The sequence below is a fragment of the Arachis hypogaea genome, chromosome 14 (genome assembly GCF_003086295.3).
Source record: "Arachis hypogaea cultivar Tifrunner chromosome 14, arahy.Tifrunner.gnm2.J5K5, whole genome shotgun sequence".
NCBI lineage: Eukaryota > Viridiplantae > Streptophyta > Magnoliopsida > Fabales > Fabaceae > Arachis > Arachis hypogaea.
In genome coordinates, this window is record NC_092049.1 from 84,837,453 (window position 1) to 84,856,250 (window position 18,798).

Genomic DNA, 18,798 nt, shown 5'->3' on the forward strand with positions numbered 1-18,798 from the left:
ATCAAGTATTTTTGAAAATGGAAAGAAATTGTTTTTGAAAATATATGATTGAAAAGATATGATTTGAAAAAGATTTGATTTTGAAAAATTTTGAAAACTTTAAAAAAATGTGCATTAAAAACAAAATCTTCCCTCTTGTGTCATCCTGGCGTTAAACGCCTAGAATGGTATCCATTCTATCGTTTAACGCCCAAAATGCTACCCTTTTGGGCGTTAAATTCCCAGCCAGGTACCCTGGCTGGCGTTTAAATGCCAGTTTTTCTTCTTCACTAGGCGTTTTGAACCCCCAGCTTTTTCTGTGTAATTCCTCTGCAGCATGTTCTGAATCTTCAATTCTCTGTATTATTGACTTGAAAAGACACATTTTTAAAAAAAAAAAATTTTTGGATTTTTAATCAAAATGCAACTAAACATAGAAAACTAAAATCAAACAAACAATGCATGCAAGACACCAAACTTAGAAGTTTGTATACTATTGACACTAACAAATTGAGAATGCATATAAAAAAACAACAAAACACACAAAACAAGAGAATTTAAAGATCAGAGCAAGGAAATCATCAAGAACAACTTGAAGATCAATGAAGAACATAATGCATGAATTTTTCGAAAATTAGATGAATGCAGTTGACACCAAACATAAAATTAGACACTAGACTCAAACAAGAAACATAAAATTATTTTTTGGTTTTATGATTTTATACTTTTTTTTATTTTCCGAAAATTGAGTGGATTCAAGATTTTTAATAAGAATTCCAGGAATCATTGCAATGTTAGTCTAAAACTCCCGTCCAGGAATTAGACATGGCTTACTAGCTAGCCAAGCTTTCAAAGAAAGCTTCGGTCCAAAACACTAGACATGGCCAATGGCCAGCCAAGCTTTAGCAGATCATTGCTCACAACAGCAAAATTGATAGAAATCAACAAGCTCTTGTGATGATAAGTTGAAACCTCAGTCCAAAAGATTAGACATGGTTTCACAACCAGCCAGACTTCAACAAATCATCATGAAACTCTAGAATTCATTCTTAAAAACTCTGAAGAACAAATAAATTTTTTTTTTGAATTTTTCGAAAATAAAAAGTAAAAAGGCTTAAACATAAAATAAAATTACCTAATCTGAGCAACAAGATGAACCGTCAGTTCTCCAAATGCAAACAATCTCCGGCAACGGCGCCAAAAACTTGGTGTTGTTGCCGGATCAAAACTTGGCACTTTTATTGCAGGGAACAAATGAGAAATTGTAATTAGGACATTTAATTCCCCAGCAACGGCGCCAAAAACTTGGTGCACGAAATTGTGATCATCAATGGTGCCATCAACATGGTACGCTCCATTGTACTCTCAACTCTTTATCACAACTTCGCACAACTAACCAGCAAGTGCACTGGGTTGTCCAAGTAATAAACCTTACGCGAGTAAGGGTCGATCCCACGGAGATTGTTGGTATGAAGCAAGCTATGGTCATCTTGTAAATCTCAGTCAGGCAGATTCAAATGGTTATGGATGATGAATGATTAAAAGATAAATAAAACATAAAATAAAGATAGAGATACTTATGTAATTCATTGGTGAGAATTTCAGATAAGCGTATGAAGATGCTTTGTCCCTTCCGTCTCTCTGCTTTCCTACTGTCTTCATCCAATCCTTCTTACTCCTTTCCATGGCAAGTTGTATGTTGGGCATCACCGTTGTCAGTGGCTACAATCCCGTCCTCTCAGTGAAAATGTTCAACGCACTCTGTCACAGCACGGCTATTCATCTGTCGGTTCTCGATCATGTCGGAATAGAATCCAGTGATTCTTTTGCGTCTGTCACTAACGCCCCCACAATCACGAGTTTGAAGCTCGTCACAGTCATTCAATCCTTGAATCCTACTCAGAATACCACAGACAAGGTTTAGACCTTCCAGATTCTCAAGAACGCCGCCATCAATTCTAGCTTATACCACGAAGATTCTGATTAAGGAATCCAAGAGATAAACACTCAATCGAAGGTAGAACGGAGGTGGTTGTCAGGCACACGTTCATAGGTGAGAATGATGATGAGTGTCACGGATCATCACATTCATCAAGTTGAAGAACAAGTGATATCTTAGAACAAGAACAAGCTGAATTGAATAGAAGAACAATAGTAATTGCATTGATACTCGAGGTACAGCAGAGCTCCACACCTTAATCTATGGTGTCTAGGCATGGCCATGAGGCCAGCCCCAAAACGTGATCTAAGGTAGCATAGAAGTACTCAAAGATTAGACTCCAAATACAATAGCAAAAGGTCCTATTTATAGAGAACTAGTAGCTTAGGGTTTACAAAAATGAGTAAATGACGTAAATATCCACTTTCGGGCTCACTTGGTGTGTGCTTGGGCTGAGCATTGAAGCATTTTCGTGTAGAGACTTTTCCTGGAGTTAAACGCCAGCTTTTATGCCAGTTTGGGCGTTTAACTCCCACTTTGGTGCCAGTTCCGGCGTTTAACGCTAGGAATTCTCATGCTGACTTTGAACGCCGGTTTGGGCCATCAAATTTTGGGCAAAGTATGAACTATTATATATTGCTGGAAAGCTCTGGATGTCTACTTTCTAACGCAATTGAGAGCGTCCCAATTGGGCGTCTGTAGCTCCAGAAAATCCACTTTGAGTGCAGGGAGGTCAGAATCCAACAGCATCTGCAGTCCTTTTCAGCCTCTGAATCAGATTTTTGCTCAGGTCCCTCAATTTCAGCTAGAAAATACCTGAAATCAAAGAAAAACACACAATCTCATAGTAAAGTCTAGAAAAGTGAATTTTAAATAAAAACTAATAAAAATATAATAAAAACTAACTAAAACATGCTAAAAACATACTAAAAACAACGCCAAAAAGTGTATAAATTATCCGCTCATCAATAAGCCAAAAGGCATCCTTTTGTATGCATATGTTCCAAAGGGGCATGTAAAAAGTATTCTTTTCCTAATCTTCAGGAGCTATATGGATTTGAAAGTAGCTTGTATAACCATCTAAAAAGCAATAATGGGATTTACCTGACAGGCGATCAAGCATCTGATCAATAAAAGGCAAGGGGTAATGATCCTTGCGAGTAGCTTGGTTGAGACACCTATAGTCAATGCAGACTCTCCATGAATTTTGTACTCTAGTTGTCAAGAGCTTTCCATGCTCATTCTTTACTGTTGTGACTCCAGACTTCTTGGGCACCACTTGTACTGGACTGACCCATTCACTATCTGAGATGGGGTAAATGATATCCGCTTCAAGTATCCTGGTCACTTCCTTTTTGACAACTTCTAAGATGGTGGGATTCAATCTTGTTTGGGGTTGACGGATAGGCTTTGCTCCTTCTTCTAGGAATATTCTGTGCTCACAAACTTGAGGGCTAATGCCTATTATATCTGCCAAGCTCCACCCAATTGGGAAGTGAGTTCCCTTGCAATGATAACTGGGAACTTCTTATTATCCTCAAGGTAAGCATACTTGAGGTGAGGAGGAAGGAGTTTTAATTCCAATTTCTTCTCATGGCTAGGTTCTGGATTATCTGGAGTTAGTGATAATGGCAAGGTGTCCTCGTTGTGTTCAAAGGGTGTCCCCACACTTGGACCTTGATCCATGTACTTTTCTTCTACTTTTTCTTGGTGAACTTCAGCTACAGTTTCATCAATGATATCACACTAGAAGATAGAATGATCTTTCGGAGGGTGCTTCATAGCTTCATTTAAACTGAAACTCACTGCTCTGCCATCTATCTCAAAGGAGTAAGTTCCTGAGAATGCATCCAGCTTGAACTTCGAAGTCTTCAGGAATGGTCTTCCAAGCAGGATTGATGATGGTCTTCCTGAGTCATTAGGGGGCATTTCCAAGATATAGAAGTCAATGGGAAATGTGAGCCCCTTAATGCTCACTAGCACGTCTTCAGCAATTCTGACTACTATAATAATGCTTTTATCTGCTAACACAAAACGAGCTGCCGACCTTTTTAAAAGAGGGAGCCTCAAAGCATCATATCTAGACAATAGCATTATACTAACACATGCTCCTAAATCACACATGTAGTTAGAAAATATTACACCTCCAAACCATGCATGGACTTAGATCACTACATTTTTCAAGTATACCCCCCATTAAAGTAGATATAGAACTACCTAAAGGAATAGTTTTTAATTCATTAATTTTATCTTTATGTATGCCTAAATCCTTCAGAAACTTTGCATTTTTAGGGACTTGTTGAATAACATCAAAAAGGGGAACAGTTACCTCAACCTTTTTGAAAATTTCTACCATTTTGGGATCAAGTTCCATCTGCTTTCTGGGCTTCCGTGCAAGGTGTGGAAATGGGATAGGAATGGCGCCACTTGCAGCTTCTGTGTCCTTTGGTGCTTCATTCCTTGGTTGAGCTGCTTCTTCTTCAACCATGTCCTGTAGTTCCTCTTCCTCTTCAGTATCTTCCACTTCAACTACATCCTCAATTGGGGCGTGTTCTGGTGGGCTTGGCTCCTCATGGTTCCTCTCTTGTAGTGTGGTTCCGGACCTCAAGGTGATGGCATTGATGCCACCCTTGGGGTTAGGTAAGGGTTGAGAAGGAATTCCACTAAAGCTTGAAGGTTGGTTGGTGGAATTAGGTAATGAATCTATCCGGGAGACGAGAGCTTGAAGAGTGGCATTCAGACCATTTAAAGTAGAGTTCAGTGTAGTCTGCATGTCTTGTTGTCCTTGTGCAAGAGAACGGAGCATCTCGTCATTTGATGAGGAAGTAGGATAAGTGATCTGGGGAATCTATTGTTGGTTGTGCTGGGGTCCTTGGGACTGCCTTAGATGAGGTGCTCTGTAAGGCTGATTCTGATTCTGCTGTCTGTTGTTGTTATTCTACCTCTGATTTCCATTGTTGTCTCTACCTCCTCTGTTATAGTTGTCCCTCCAGCCATGGTTGGAATTATCTCTCCAGCCCTGATTGGAATTGTCCTGCCACCCTTGGTTATAGTTTCCACCTTGGTTGTAGTTGCCGCCCTGTTGATTGTATCCTTGATTTGGGCGGTCATAGAAGTTATGAGTAGCTGCTACGGCGTTGTCCTCTTGTTGGAGCTACGGGCACTCATCAGTATAGTGACTATAATCAGCACAAATTCTACATACTCTTTGGGGAACTAGCTGTTGACTTTATTGTGGTGGTCGAGGATGGGATTGTTGTTGATTCAACTGCATCTGCTTCAGTAGGTTGGTCATTTCACATATAGCTTGTGTGATGGCAGTAGTCTCACTGCTAGAGGAAACCTCTGCGACAGCCTTTGAGTGGTTGTTCCTATGCTTGTGATTCCGAGTGGACTCAGCTAAGTCACTGATCAGTTGCCATGCTTCATCTGCGGTCTTGTACTTTTTCAAGGAACCATTACTAGCACCATCCAGTGTAGTCTTATCCCGAGGCTTCATGCCTTGAGTGAAGTAGCTGATTAACACTAGCCTGTCAATCATATGGTGGGGGCATGCGTCCAGAAGATTCTTGAAACGCTCCCAGTACTCATAGAGAGTCTCAGATTCACCTTGAACAATGCAGGAGATCTCTTTTCTCAGCCTATCTGTGACTTCAGATGGAAAGTATTTTTCCAAGAATTCTCTCCTAAGCGTATCCCAGTTAGTAACAATCACTTCAGGTTGGGAGTAGTACCACTCCCTCGTCTTTCCCTCAAGAGAAAATGGGAAGGCGGTTAACAGAATAGAAGTTTTATTTGCACCATGACGCCTGACAGTAGAATAGGCTGTCTGAAAATCCCTGAGGTGCTTTATAGGCTCCTGAGCAGGTAAGCCATGAAACTTGGGCATCAAGTTGATTAGTGCAGTCTTCAGTTCAAAATCTGCAGCCAGATTTGGATGACGCACTTGATACGGTTGTAGGGTAAAGTCTGGGACTCCAGCTTCCTGGAGAGTAATCCTCCTAGGTACTACCATATTATCTGCACGTGAATTAACAGAATTAGTAGTAGAGGAGCTTGTTTTTTCTCAGATGGCGGTTTATATTCGCCCTCAGATGAGACTGGTGAATCGATAACAATCACTTCACCATCCTCAGAGGCTAACCTACGTCGAGCTCGCCTAATACGGGAAAGAGTTCTTTCAATTTCATGATCAAATGCGGCTAAGCTCGGATCAGGCAGTGAACGCGTCATTCAACGAAAGAAACATATAGCTCATGATAATAAAATAAAATAAAACATGCAAAAATTAAAAATATGTACACTAATTAATAATTTAGCACAATATTGCAACTCCCCAACAACGGCGTCAAAAATTGACGAAGGGCAGAGGTCAGCCAATTTAGAAATCAATATATAAACACGTTGCGAGTATAGTTCTTAATCAGCAAAGATCCACCTCATCAATTTAAAAAGGTTGTCACAAAATTTAGAATAAAAATACTGGAAGTATGAGTCCCGGGTCATCTCCCAACGAATTCCTAAAAAGGGTGCTATTTTATTAATCAGGAGTTTTCCGAGAGATTTTGAGAGTTGAATGACAGAAAATAAATAATTGTAAATTAGTGCAATGAAAATAAAAGGGAATTTATATTATTCAAAATAAAAGGCCTTGACTAGGGGAATAATTAATTGGAAGTTCTATCCTTGTTGGAATTCTCTCAAGTGTATTATAAAGAGGTTGTTATTTTCACTTAGTTAACCCTTACTAAATAAAAGAAAGTCAAGTGATTGAGCTAATAATTATTCGCAAATCCTAGTCCTCTCCATTGGGAAGATCTAGCAATAGTAAATACAGAATTAGCCAATAAATTTCAATTTAACCAATCACTTGAGCATTCCAACTCAAGTGTCTCCTCTTAATCAACCCCCATGTCAAGTTGGAGGACTACTCCTTTGACATTGATACGTGAAAATTAAGATTTCACGTAATTACCGGCAAGTATACCGGGTCGTATCAAGTAATAAAACTCACTAAGAGTGAGGTTGATCCCACGGAGATTGGTAGATTAAGCAACTTTAGTTAAATGGTATATTTAGTTAAGCAAACATGGTTTTGATTTCATGAGATTTGTGATTTTTGAATGTAATTGCGAAAAGTTAAATGACAAGGAATTTAAAGAACTAGAATAAAGAAGAACAATGAAAGTAAATAACTGAAACTTAAAATGCAAGAAACTTAAATGACATTAAAGATAAGTTGCAGGAAAATAAAGATTTCGGAATTGTAAAGAGCAGAAAAGTAAATTGCAAGAAATAGAAAACAGGATGTAATTGGCAAGAATGATGAATTGCAAGAATGTAGAAGGGAATTGGGTAATGGGTATTCGAAGAACTAAAAAGCAAAAGAAATGAGAATTAATGATGGAAAAGATCATTAGGGATTAGAGATGAAAATTCTCATGAATTGATGTTGATCAATTCCTTCTCAATCATGGGTATAGATCCATGGCAATTTGTGGGTAATTGAGTCCTAATCTCTTGGTAACTCAATTTCTCTCAACACAACCAATTACCACTCTCGTGATCTAATTGTTCATGAGAAGAGATGAAGTTCAATTTCTAATCCAAGCCACACAACTTCCAGAATCTCAACAAAGGGAGGTTATATCTCACATACCAACCAAAGTGTATTGATCAAGGAAATCATGAAAGGATGAACTCTAAACTGAATTATGTAGCTCCTTTCTCAAGTTCACCACATAATTCATATAGATTAATCCCTCTCTCAATGGTGATTGAATCTGTGAAGAGCAAGAGTTTCCTCTTGGATGAACCACGTTGAATTAAGAAGGAAAAAAAAGTTATCAATCCATTCAAATAAACAGAGCTCCTCCCCCTAATGAAAATGGGGTTTAGTAAATCATAGCTCTAAATTCAACAACAAATGCAAAAGTAAACATTAAAATTCAGTAGAGAAGAGTAATAATGAATGAAGAAGAAGTTCTTGAAAACTCAAATTCAAAATTGCCAAAAGAAAGCAAAATAGAAAATGGTTGAGAAGCAGTGAAAACAAAAAAAAAACTCTAAGTGTAAAAGTAAGAGTGTCTAAGAGTAAAAAGTTCCCCTAAAGTACAAAACTATTCTCTATTTATACTACTCCTAAAACTCCTTGAATTTCTCCTTTTGGGTTAGCAAATTTGGGCCATGCTCTTGTTGATTTTGGCTTCATGAAAGAATTCTTGTCAAACAGAGGAAACAGGACTCATTTTCAATTTCTCTGGCCCAATGGCCTAGCATGTTTCTCGATAACGCCAGCCTTAGTGCACATTGGCAACGTGCAAGGCATTTTCCTGGGAGTGGGACTTGGTGCTTGGGCGTTGTTGCCCAAGTTGTTGCCCAAGTTGTTGCCAAACACTTGCTTGTTTTTCACCTTTTTTCTATGCTTGATGTTGCCTGAACTTTGGGTTTCAATTCTTTGTCTAAATATGAACTATGATATATCATTGGAAAGTTCTTGATGTCTACTTTCTAATGCAACTAGAATCACCTCATTTGGACCTTCCTAGCTCAAGCTATGCTCCATTGAAGAGGGCAAGGTCAGGTTACCATGGTTGGGCGTTTTTGCCAAACACGCCCATGACAACGCCCACAATAACGCCTCTAGGCCAGATTTCTTGGCCTGGGCATTGTTGCCCAAGTTGCCAAGGAACACGCCAGGCCATTCTAGCCTTGGCAACGTGTTCGACTCCCTCTCCTTGGCCTGTTCATGCTTCCTTGAATTTCAACCTCATTTCCTTGTTTTTGGGGCCTAAATATGACCCTGATTCGAGCTTCCATTTCATGCTTCACTATGGACTATTATACATGGTTGGAAAGCCCTGAATGTCAACTTTCCAACGCAACTAGAAGCATCTCAATTGGATCTCTGTAGCTCAAGATATGCTCCTTTGAAGAGGGCAAGGTCAGGCTGCCTGGCGTTGTTGCCCAAGTTGTTGGCAAACACGCCAGGAACAACGCCCTTAGTCTCTGAGGCCATAAATGAGGCCAGCTTTTGAAGCTTCAAATGAACTCCAATCCCATGCTATGATATATGGTTGGACAGCTCTTGATGTCTACTTTCCAATGCCACTGAAATCACTCAAATTGGATCTCTGTAACTCAAGTTATTCATCCTTGAAGGAGGTGAGGTCAGGCTGTCTTGGTTGGAGTTGTTGAAGTTATTGCCAAACACGCCCATGACAAAGCCCAATCCTCCCCTGGCCCAAATTTCTTAGCCTTGGCATTGTTGATGATCACGCCAGTTCATTTTCAAGGTAACAACGCCTTCGAGCTCTCCTTGGTTCAATTTCTTGGCCTTGTGTTGCCAAGGAACACGCACATTCAACTTCAAGTTGGCAACGCCCAAGGTCATTTTCCATAGCCACCTTGCAGGGACCAGCGTTGTTGCTGGCGTTGTTGATGAACACGCCAGTTCATTCCCTGCCTGGCAACGCTCTCAAGCTCCCCTTCTTGCTCTGTTTCAAGCTTCCTGGCGTTGTCCACAAACACTCCAGAGTTGGCAACGTGCTTCCTCTGTTTCCTTGCCAAGATTGATATATCTCCAAACCTTCTTGCTCTAATTCTTGCTCCATCATCTTTTTTCTTCATCACCTAACATAAACCAAAGAATCTTTCTCAAAGTTTTGCCATCTTATGCAATGAATTTCAAGAGCATCATTCATATCAACTTGTTTATAAACTTCTTAAACCATTTGGATGAATTATGCCAAATTTCACCTAGTTCTTGGTTCATGAATGCATGTAGAGAAAACTCACAAAATTGCTTGTTTATTCTAGTAATAACAAATGAAATTAAGCTAAAACCAACTAAACTAACTAGTTAAAATAGCAAATATGCGAATGGATCACAACACCAAACTTAAACTTTGCTTGTCCCCAAGCAAGAAAAGAATCATGCACTAAAAATTGACAATCCAAGGTAAGAAGAATAGCAATTCAATGTTAATGGTAAGGTAGTTTTCAAAGCATGCTACAATCACAAAAGAAATGTAAATGATTGATGTTTCTATCTAGTTCAATTTATGAAATCTTTGTCTTATATTCCTTCCTTGAAACAAGCTTTTGATTTTCTTATTAGCTTCTCCTTTTGGGTGCTTTGCCCCATGAGTTGATAACAAAGCTACGACTCTAAATGCTTTGTTTTCAAGTATTACCACTTGATACATAAGCACCACAAGCATTTAATTAGAGGACTTCATTAAGCTCATTTGTTTCTTTTCTTGATTCTCTAATCATTGATGCTCAGAGCCTTGAGCTTTGAGGGAGTGCTTTTGCACTTGAGCCTAGCCTTGACTTCTAAGTGTTTTATTTTCAAGCATTTTACTTGATACATAAACACCACAAGTACTTAACAATAAAATTGTCATTGGTACTCAGAGCCTTCAGCTTTCTCATTCTTCCCCTTTTTCTTTTCTTGCTTTAATTTGTAATTTCTTTTTCAAATTTTTCATGATTTCAAAAGAATTCACAAAATGTCCTAGATGAAAACTTCAATTAAATCCAATGCAATTTAGAAATTGGTAGTCATAATGTCACAAAACTCAAGTTGGTAGTCATAATGTCACAGCAGCATGTTGCAATTTAGAAATCAAACTATGCCTATTCATACGACACATGTATACAGAGAAGGTAATAAGACAATCATGCAATTTAAAGTGCTAGAAACAAATGAGGGGAAAAAGAACTTTACAACCTTGTAATTTATCTTCTCTATTATTGTCATTTTCCTCCCATTCTCCTCCTTCCCATACCAAACTCAGAATGCTTGCTCATCCTCAAGCAACAATTAGAACCGTGGCTATGGGGCTAAGATAGATCATGAATGTCTTATACAATGAAATGTTAGTGATACATGTGTTGAAGCAAGCAGAATTAAGAATAACTATCAAGGTACAGAGAAACAAAGACATTGTGATTGCAAAAATAAGATGGTGTGTATGATACATTGCATAAAGATATAAGTGGCACATCAAACTTAGAATACAACCATATGTCAATTTATTTTGAACTAAAACTAAACACAAGGAACTATTATATGTTAAATACAATCACCAGGTGAAGAATCTGTCATGAATAAGGATATCTGGGTGATGTATTAACAAACACAGTTAATAAAAGAAAGCATTAAAAACAATGAAATGACTAAAACAATCAAGAAAAGTAAAATTGTCTAACTAGAAGAAAAAAAATATAACACTGCAGCGGCATTATGATTATGCAGACAAGTGGTGTTGCTGGATGATTTGCATAAAAAAATAAGTGGCACACCAAACTTAGAATCTTAGTGTGACACTTCCATGTAAAATTGATGCAATCATCCAAAGGGATTGAAAACAAAGTGTTGCAGGGCAACACCAAACTTAGAATGTGATCATATGCCAATTTATTGAAATTTAAACTAAACAGACAGAGAAAAAAAATGAACTAGACAAAGAAATAAGACGTTACCCCAGGGTTGGGTTGCCTCCCAACAAGCGCTCTTTTATCGTCATTAGCTTGACGATTGTCCCTCCTTAGGGAGGATGATGATCATAGTGCCTTAATCCTTCCCCTCTCACCGTGAGCTTCCTTCCAGTATCCTTCTTGATGATTTTCATATGTTCAAGTGAGAGGATTTTGTTCACTGTGTAATATCCAAAAAAGTGTGGAGATGTTTCCATTGGTTGGTAAGTTAGCATCACTTTATCCCCTGGTGAGAAGCCTTCAGTGGAGATTTTCTTGTTTCTCCATCCTCTCGGTACTTTCTTCTTGGGACTCTTTTCTTTTTCAGGAGGTAGTTCAGGTTTTGAAGCCTCAATTTTTAGAATGTCCTTGCTGAGAATCTCAAGTGCAGGCTTTGGTTGTAGCTTCTCCTCTATTCTTTGAGCTTGTTGCACCACTTCTACCTTTTCCTTTCCTTTCCAGCATGAGCTTAAGTGCATTGGGAGTGTCTCATTAGGTGCTTTTTTCAAGTTTAGATCTATGGAATCAATCTTCATACACTCTTCCTCTTGGGTGGAATCTTGCAAATTCTTGAAGACATGGAACACTATATGCTCTTCATGCACCCTTAGCATCAATTCTCCTTTTTCAACATCTATCAATGCCCTGGCAGTAGCTAAGAAAGGTCTCCCTAGGATAATAGGAGTGTTTTCATCTTCCTCTATGTCTAAGATGACAAAGTCAGCTGGGAGGAAAAATTTGTCCACCTTTACCAATACATTCTCCACAACCCCAAGTACTTGCTGAATAGATTTGTCCGCCATTTGAAGGGCTATTTTTGTGGGTTTCAATTCATGAATCTGAAGCTTCCTCATCAAAGATATAGGCATTAGATTTATGCTTGCACCAAGTTTACAAAATGCTCTCTCAATCATCATGTTGCCTATGGTGCATGGGATATGAAAGCTCCCTAGGTCCTTCCTCTTTCTTGGCAATCCTTTCTGGATGATGGCGCTATACTCCCTGGTCATTACAACCATTTGTCCCTCCTTCAAGGATCTTTTCTTTGTCGATAATTCCTTCGTGAATTTTGCATATAATGGCATTTGTTCAAGTGCTTCTATGAAGGGGATGTTGATGTGCAGTGTCTTGAATATCTCCAGGAATTTGGAGTATTGCTTCTCTTTGTTCTCTCCCTTGAGCCTTTGAGGGTATGGTAGCATTGGTTGATATGCTCTCACTGCCTCTTTCTTAGTTGACTTATTACTTTGTGTAGAGGTTTCTTGCTCCTGCTTTTGCTCTTTCACCTCTTCTTTTAAGCCTTCTTTGTTGTGCTCTTCCTAAGTGATGGCTTCTGTTTCCACCTTCTTCCCACTTCTCAATGTGACTGCTTTACAATCCTCCCACTTTATGGCTTTTCCTGTGTTCCTTGGGTTGTCTTCAGTGGTACTAGGGAGTGCTTGCTTCTCACCTATCTCTGTGATATGTTTAGCCATTTGTCCCATTTGTCTTTCAAGATTTTTCATAGATGCATCTTGGTTTTTGAGTGTCAGAGCTTGATCTTGTCTTGCCATCTCTTAAGTCTTGATGAGTTTCTCCATTAACATCTCTAAGTTAGAGATCCTCTGAGAGTCTGGATGCGGTTGTATGGTAGGTGATGGTTGCTGGTGGAGGTTGTTTGGAGCATTGAGGTGGTTATTTTGTGAGTTGAATGGAAGTGTGGAAAAGTTATTTTGGTGAGTTTGTGAGTTGTTATGAGGTAGATGATATGTGTTTTGTGAGTTTTTGTATTGGTTAGTATTACTGGGTGAATGATTTTGGTTGTTTGTGTTGCGGGAGTTGTTGGAATTGTGGTTTCTCTGCCATGAATTTTGATTGTCACCCCATCTCAGGTTGGGGTGATTCCTCCAAGATGAGTTGTATGTGTCACCATGGAAATCATTTTAGAAGGATTTGAGGTATTATGCATATATTGAACCTGTTCTTGTTGCTGCTCAACATTGCTCGCTTCATTTTGACCCCATTCAATTGAAGGTTGATTTGTTGTGCTCACTGAAGCTAGTTGGAGGCTATCTATTCTCTTAGCCATCATTTCCATTTGTTGCTGGATTTGTTGGTGCATCAACTTGTTCTGTGCCAAGATTGTGTCCACTCCTTCTAGTTCCAATACACCCTTCTTTTGAATAGGTTGGCGTTGCCTCTGATGAGCAAAGAAGTATTGGTTATTTGTCACCATGTCTATGAGATTCTGAGCTTCTTCGGCTGTATTCATCAATTGTAGCGAGCCTCCTGCAGAGTAATCCAAGGATTTTGAGATTTTTGAGTCAACCCTTCATAGAAATTTTGAAGTTTATCCCATTCACTGAACATCTCAGGTGGACATTTCCTAATCAGAGCTTTGTATCTTTCCCATGCCTCATACAATGATTCCTCATCCATTTGAGTGAATGTTTGCACCTCCGTTTTCAACCTGATGATCCTCTGAGGCGGATAGAACTTGGATAGGAATTTATTCACCAGATCATCCCAAGTGTTGATACTTTCTTTGGGAAATGTCTCCAGCCATTGAAATGCCTTGTCCCTCAAAGAAAATGGGAATAATAGCAGCTTGTAAACATCTGGATGCACACCATTTGTCTTGACAGTTTCACATATTCTTAGGAAGACAGATAGGTGTTGATTTGGATCCTCAAGGGGGCCTCCTCCATAGGAACAATTGTTTTGCACGAGAGTGATGAGCTGAGGCTTCAATTCAAAGTTGTTTGCATGAACATTGGGAGCGAGTATACTGCTTCCACAGTGTCTTGGGTTTGGGAGAGTGTAAGAAGCTAGAACTCTCCTTTGAGGTGGGTTGTTATTGTTGGCAACTCCCTCAGCAGGGTTATGTGAGTTTCCCTCCATGGCTTGGTCTTCTCCTTCTGAATCCTCCTCACCAATTATCCCTTTTCCTGATGCTTTTCTTCTTAACCTTCAGAGGGTTCTCTCATCTTCAGGATTAAATCTCCTTGCCTCTGACATACACAAACACACAAACTAACAACACAAATGAAACACTCTATTGCTAGAGTGAAGTTAAAGTTAGCAAACAAAATATCAAACAGTTAGTGGGCTTTAACAAAGAAAAGAAAAATGCTTAATCTAAACTACCATTCACTTAATCATTGTCAATCTTTTCCAATCTCCGGTAACGGCGCCCAAAACTTGATACGTGAAAATTAAGATTTCACGTAATTACCGGCAAGTATACTGGGTCGTATCAAGTAATAAAACTCACTAAGAGTGAGGTCGATCCCACGGAGATTGGTAGATTAAGCAACTTTAGTTAAATAGTATATTTAGTTAAGCAAACATGGTTTTGATTTCATGAGATTTGTGATTTTTGAATGTAATTGCGGAAAGTTAAATGACAAGGAATTTAAAGAACTAGAATAAAGAAGAACAATGAAAGTAAATAACTGAAACTTAAAATGCAAGAAACTTAAATGACATTAAAGATAAGTTGCAGGAAAATAAAGATTTCGGAATTGTAAAAAGCAGAAAAGTAAATTGCAAGAAATAGAAAATAGGATGTAATTGGCAAGAATGATGAATTGCAAGAATGTAGAAGGGAATTGGGTAATGGGTATTCAAAGAACTAAAAAGCAAAAGAAATGAGAATTAATGATGGAAAAGATCATTAGGGATTAGAGATGCAAATTCTCATGAATTGATGTTGATCAATTCCTTCTCAATCATGGGTATAGATCCATGGCAATTTGTGGGTAATTGAGTCCCAATCTCTTGGTAACTCAATTTCTCTCAACACAACCAATTGCCACTCTCGTGATCTAATTATTCATGAGAAGAGATGAAGTTCAATTTTTAATCCAAGCCACACAACTTCCAGAATCTCAACTAAGGGAGGTTATATCTCACATACCAACCAAAGTGTATTGATCAAGAAAATCATGAAAGGATGAACTCTAAACTGAATTATGTTGCTCCTTTCTCAAGTTCACCACATAATTCATATAGATTAATCCCTCTCTCGATGGTGATTGAATCTGTGAAGAGCAAGAGTTTCCTCTTGGATGAACCACGTTGAATTGAGAAGGAAAAGAAAAGTTATCAATCCATTCAAATAAACAGAGCTCCTCCCCCTAATGAAAATGGGGTTTAGTGAATCATAGCTCTAAATTCAACAACAAATGCAAAAGTAAACGTTAAAATTCAATAGAGAAGAGTAATGAAGAATGAAGAAGAAGTTCTTGAAAACTCAAATTCAAAATTGCCAAAAGAAAGCAAAATAGAAAATGGTTGAGGAGCAGTAAAAACAAAAAAAAGATTCTAAGTATAAAAGTAAAAGTGTCTAAGAGTAAAAAGTTCCCCTAAAGTACAAAACTATTCTCTATTTATACTACTCCTAAAACTCCTTGAATTTCTCCTTTTGGGTTAGCAAATTTGGGCCATGCTCTTGTTGATTTTGCTTCATGAAAGAATTCTTGTCAAACAGAGGAAACAGGACTCATTTTCAATTTCTCTGGCCTAATGGCCTGGCGTGTTTGTCGATAACGCCAGCCTTAGTGCATGTTGGCAACGTGCAAGGCATTTTCCTGGGAGTGGGACTTGGTGCTTGGGCATTGTTGCCCAAGTTGTTGCCCAAGTTGTTGCCAAACACTTGCTTGTTTTTCACCTTTTTTCTATGCTTGATGTTGCCTGAACTTTGGGTTTCAATCCTTTACCTAAATATGAACTATGATATATCAGTAGAAAGCTCTTGATGTCTACTTTCCAATGCAACTAGAATCACCTCATTTGGAACTTCCTAGCTCAAGTTATGCTCTATTGAAGAGGGCAAGGTCAGGTTGCCTTGGTTGGGCGTTTTTGCCAAACACGCCCATGACAACGCCCACAATAACGCCTCTAGGCCAGATTTCTTGGCCTGGGCATTGTTGCCCAAGTTGCCAAGGAACACGCCAGGCCATTCTAGCCTTGGCAACGTGTTTGACTCCCTCTCCTTGGCCTGTTCATGCTTCCTTGAATTTCAACCTCATTTCCTTATTTTTGGGGCCTAAAGATGACTCTGATTCGAGCTTCTATTTCATGCTTCACTATGGACTATTATACATGGTTGGAAATCCCTGAATGTTAACTTTCCAACGCAACTGGAAGCACCTCAATTGGATCTCTGTAGCTCAAGATATGCTCCTTTGAAGAGGGCAAGGTCAGGCTGCCTGGCGTTGTTATCCAAGTTGTTGGCAAACACGCTAGCAACAACGCCCTTAGTCTCTGAGGCCATAAATGAGGCCAGCTTTTGAAGCTTCAAATGAACTCCAATCCCATGCTATGATATATGGTTGGAAATCTCTTGATGTCTACTTTCCAATGCCACTGAAATCACTCAAATTGGATCTCTGTAACTCAAGTTATTCATCCTTGAAGGAGGTGAGGTCAGGCTGTCTTGGTTGGAGTTGTTGAATTTATTGCCAAACACGCCCATGACAATGCCCAATCCTCCCCTAGCCCAAATTTCTTAGCCTTGGCGTTGTTGCTGGCGTTGTTGATGAACACGCCAGTTCATTTTCAAGGCAACAACGCCTTCGAGCTCTCCTTGGTTCAATTTCTTGGCCTTGCGTTGCCAAGGAACACACACATTCAACTTCAAGTTGGCAACACCCAAGGTCATTTTCCATAGCCACCTTGCAGGGACCAGCATTGTTGCTGGCGTTGTTGATGAACACGCCAGTTCATTTCCTGCCTGGCAACGCTCTCAAGCTCCCCTTCTTGCTCTGTTTCAAGCTTCCTGGCGTTGTCCACAAACACTCCAGTGTTGGCAACGTGCTTCCTCTGTTTCCTTGCCAAGATTGATATATCTCCAAACCTTCTTTCTCTAATTCTTGCTCCATCATCTTTTTTCTTCATCACCTAACATAAACCAAAGAATCTTTCTCAAAGTTTTGCCATCTTATGCAATGAATTTTAAGAGCATTATTCATATCAACTTGTTTATAAACTTCTTAAACCATTTGGATGAATTATGCCAAATTTCACCTAGTTCTTGGTTCATGAATGCATGTAGAGAAAACTCACAAAATTGCTTGTTTATTCTCGTAATAACAAATGAAATTAAGCTAAAACCAGCTAAACTAACTAGTAAAAATAGCAAATATGCGAATGCATCAGACATGAATATAATACTCAGAAAAATATAAGAAGAAGACATGATAAAATAAAATAGGGATTGAAAATTAATTAAAGGAAAAAGTAGTTCTCTGCATTAACAATCCATGAAAATAATCCAATTGTAACTCTAAACAAGATTTAAGAATATGAAATAATAAAGGAACAAGAAAACAAACTAGAATAATGTCTTCAATGGAGGTGATGACTTTTCAACATCAAAATCCAAAGCAAAAGCATAAAACTAATAAACTATGAATGTAAAGAAAACCTAGAGGAAGAGTAACTTCTCTCTAGATTCAGATCTAAAATCTAAAACTATCCTAATGAGAATGTGTCTTGAGTCTCTGCATGTTCTCTGCCTTTAGTATGTGTTTCTGGGCCAAAAACTGGGTCAAAACGCGGCCCAAAATCGCCCCCAGCGTCTTTTGTTAATTTTGCAGATCGCGCATGTCACGCGTACACGTCGCTGGTCGTTTTTGCGTGTCACGCGTTCGCGTCAAGCATGCGCTCACGTCATATTGCAGAACTCTAATCCACGTGTACGCGTCAGGCACGCGCACGCGTCGCTGCAAATTTCTCCATGTCGCGCACACGCGTGAGCCATACGTGCGCGTCGATGCTCGCTGGTTATTTTCTTAGTTTCTTGTGTTCCTTCTATTTTTGCAAGTTTCCTCTCCATTTCCTAAGCCATTCCTACCTTATAGAGCCTGAAACACTTAACACACGAATCACAGCATCGAATGGTATAAAGGAGAATTAAAATACACAATTTAAAGATTCTAGGAAGTAAGTTTTCAACCATAGATCAAAACTAGGAAGGAGTTGTAAAATCATGCAAATCATATGAATAAGTGGCTAGGGACTTGATAAAAACCACTCAATTAAACACAAGATAAACCATAAAATAGTGGTTTATCAACAAGCACTTCATCACCTATCTTGAAGTTCTTCCTCTTAATATTCTGGTCATGGAATGCCTTAGCTTTTTCCTTGTACAACTGAGCATTCTCATATGCTTCCAACCTAAGGCATTCTAATTCCTCCAATTGAAGTTTACGTTCCATTCCCGCCCCCTTTTAGTCCGGATTGCAAATCTTCACCGCCCAATAGGCTCTATGTTAGATTTCAACCGGAAGATGACAAGGCTTCCCAAAAATAATACGAAAGGGGCTCATTCCGATTGGGGTCTTGTAAGCGGTCCTATAGGCCCATAATGCATCTCCCAATCTAGAGCTCTAATCCTTCCTCTGGGGGTT

General features: G+C 39.0%; 1 non-coding gene across 1 annotated transcript; it reads left to right on the plus strand.

Annotated features, from left to right (window-relative positions):
• Positions 1-5,453: 5,453 nt before the first annotated feature.
• On the plus strand, positions 5,454-5,561 carry LOC112746597 (small nucleolar RNA R71). Its single transcript, XR_003174473.1, has one exon. It is a non-coding gene; the product is annotated as a small nucleolar RNA R71 (small nucleolar RNA).
• The last annotated feature ends 13,237 nt before the right edge of the window (positions 5,562-18,798 follow it).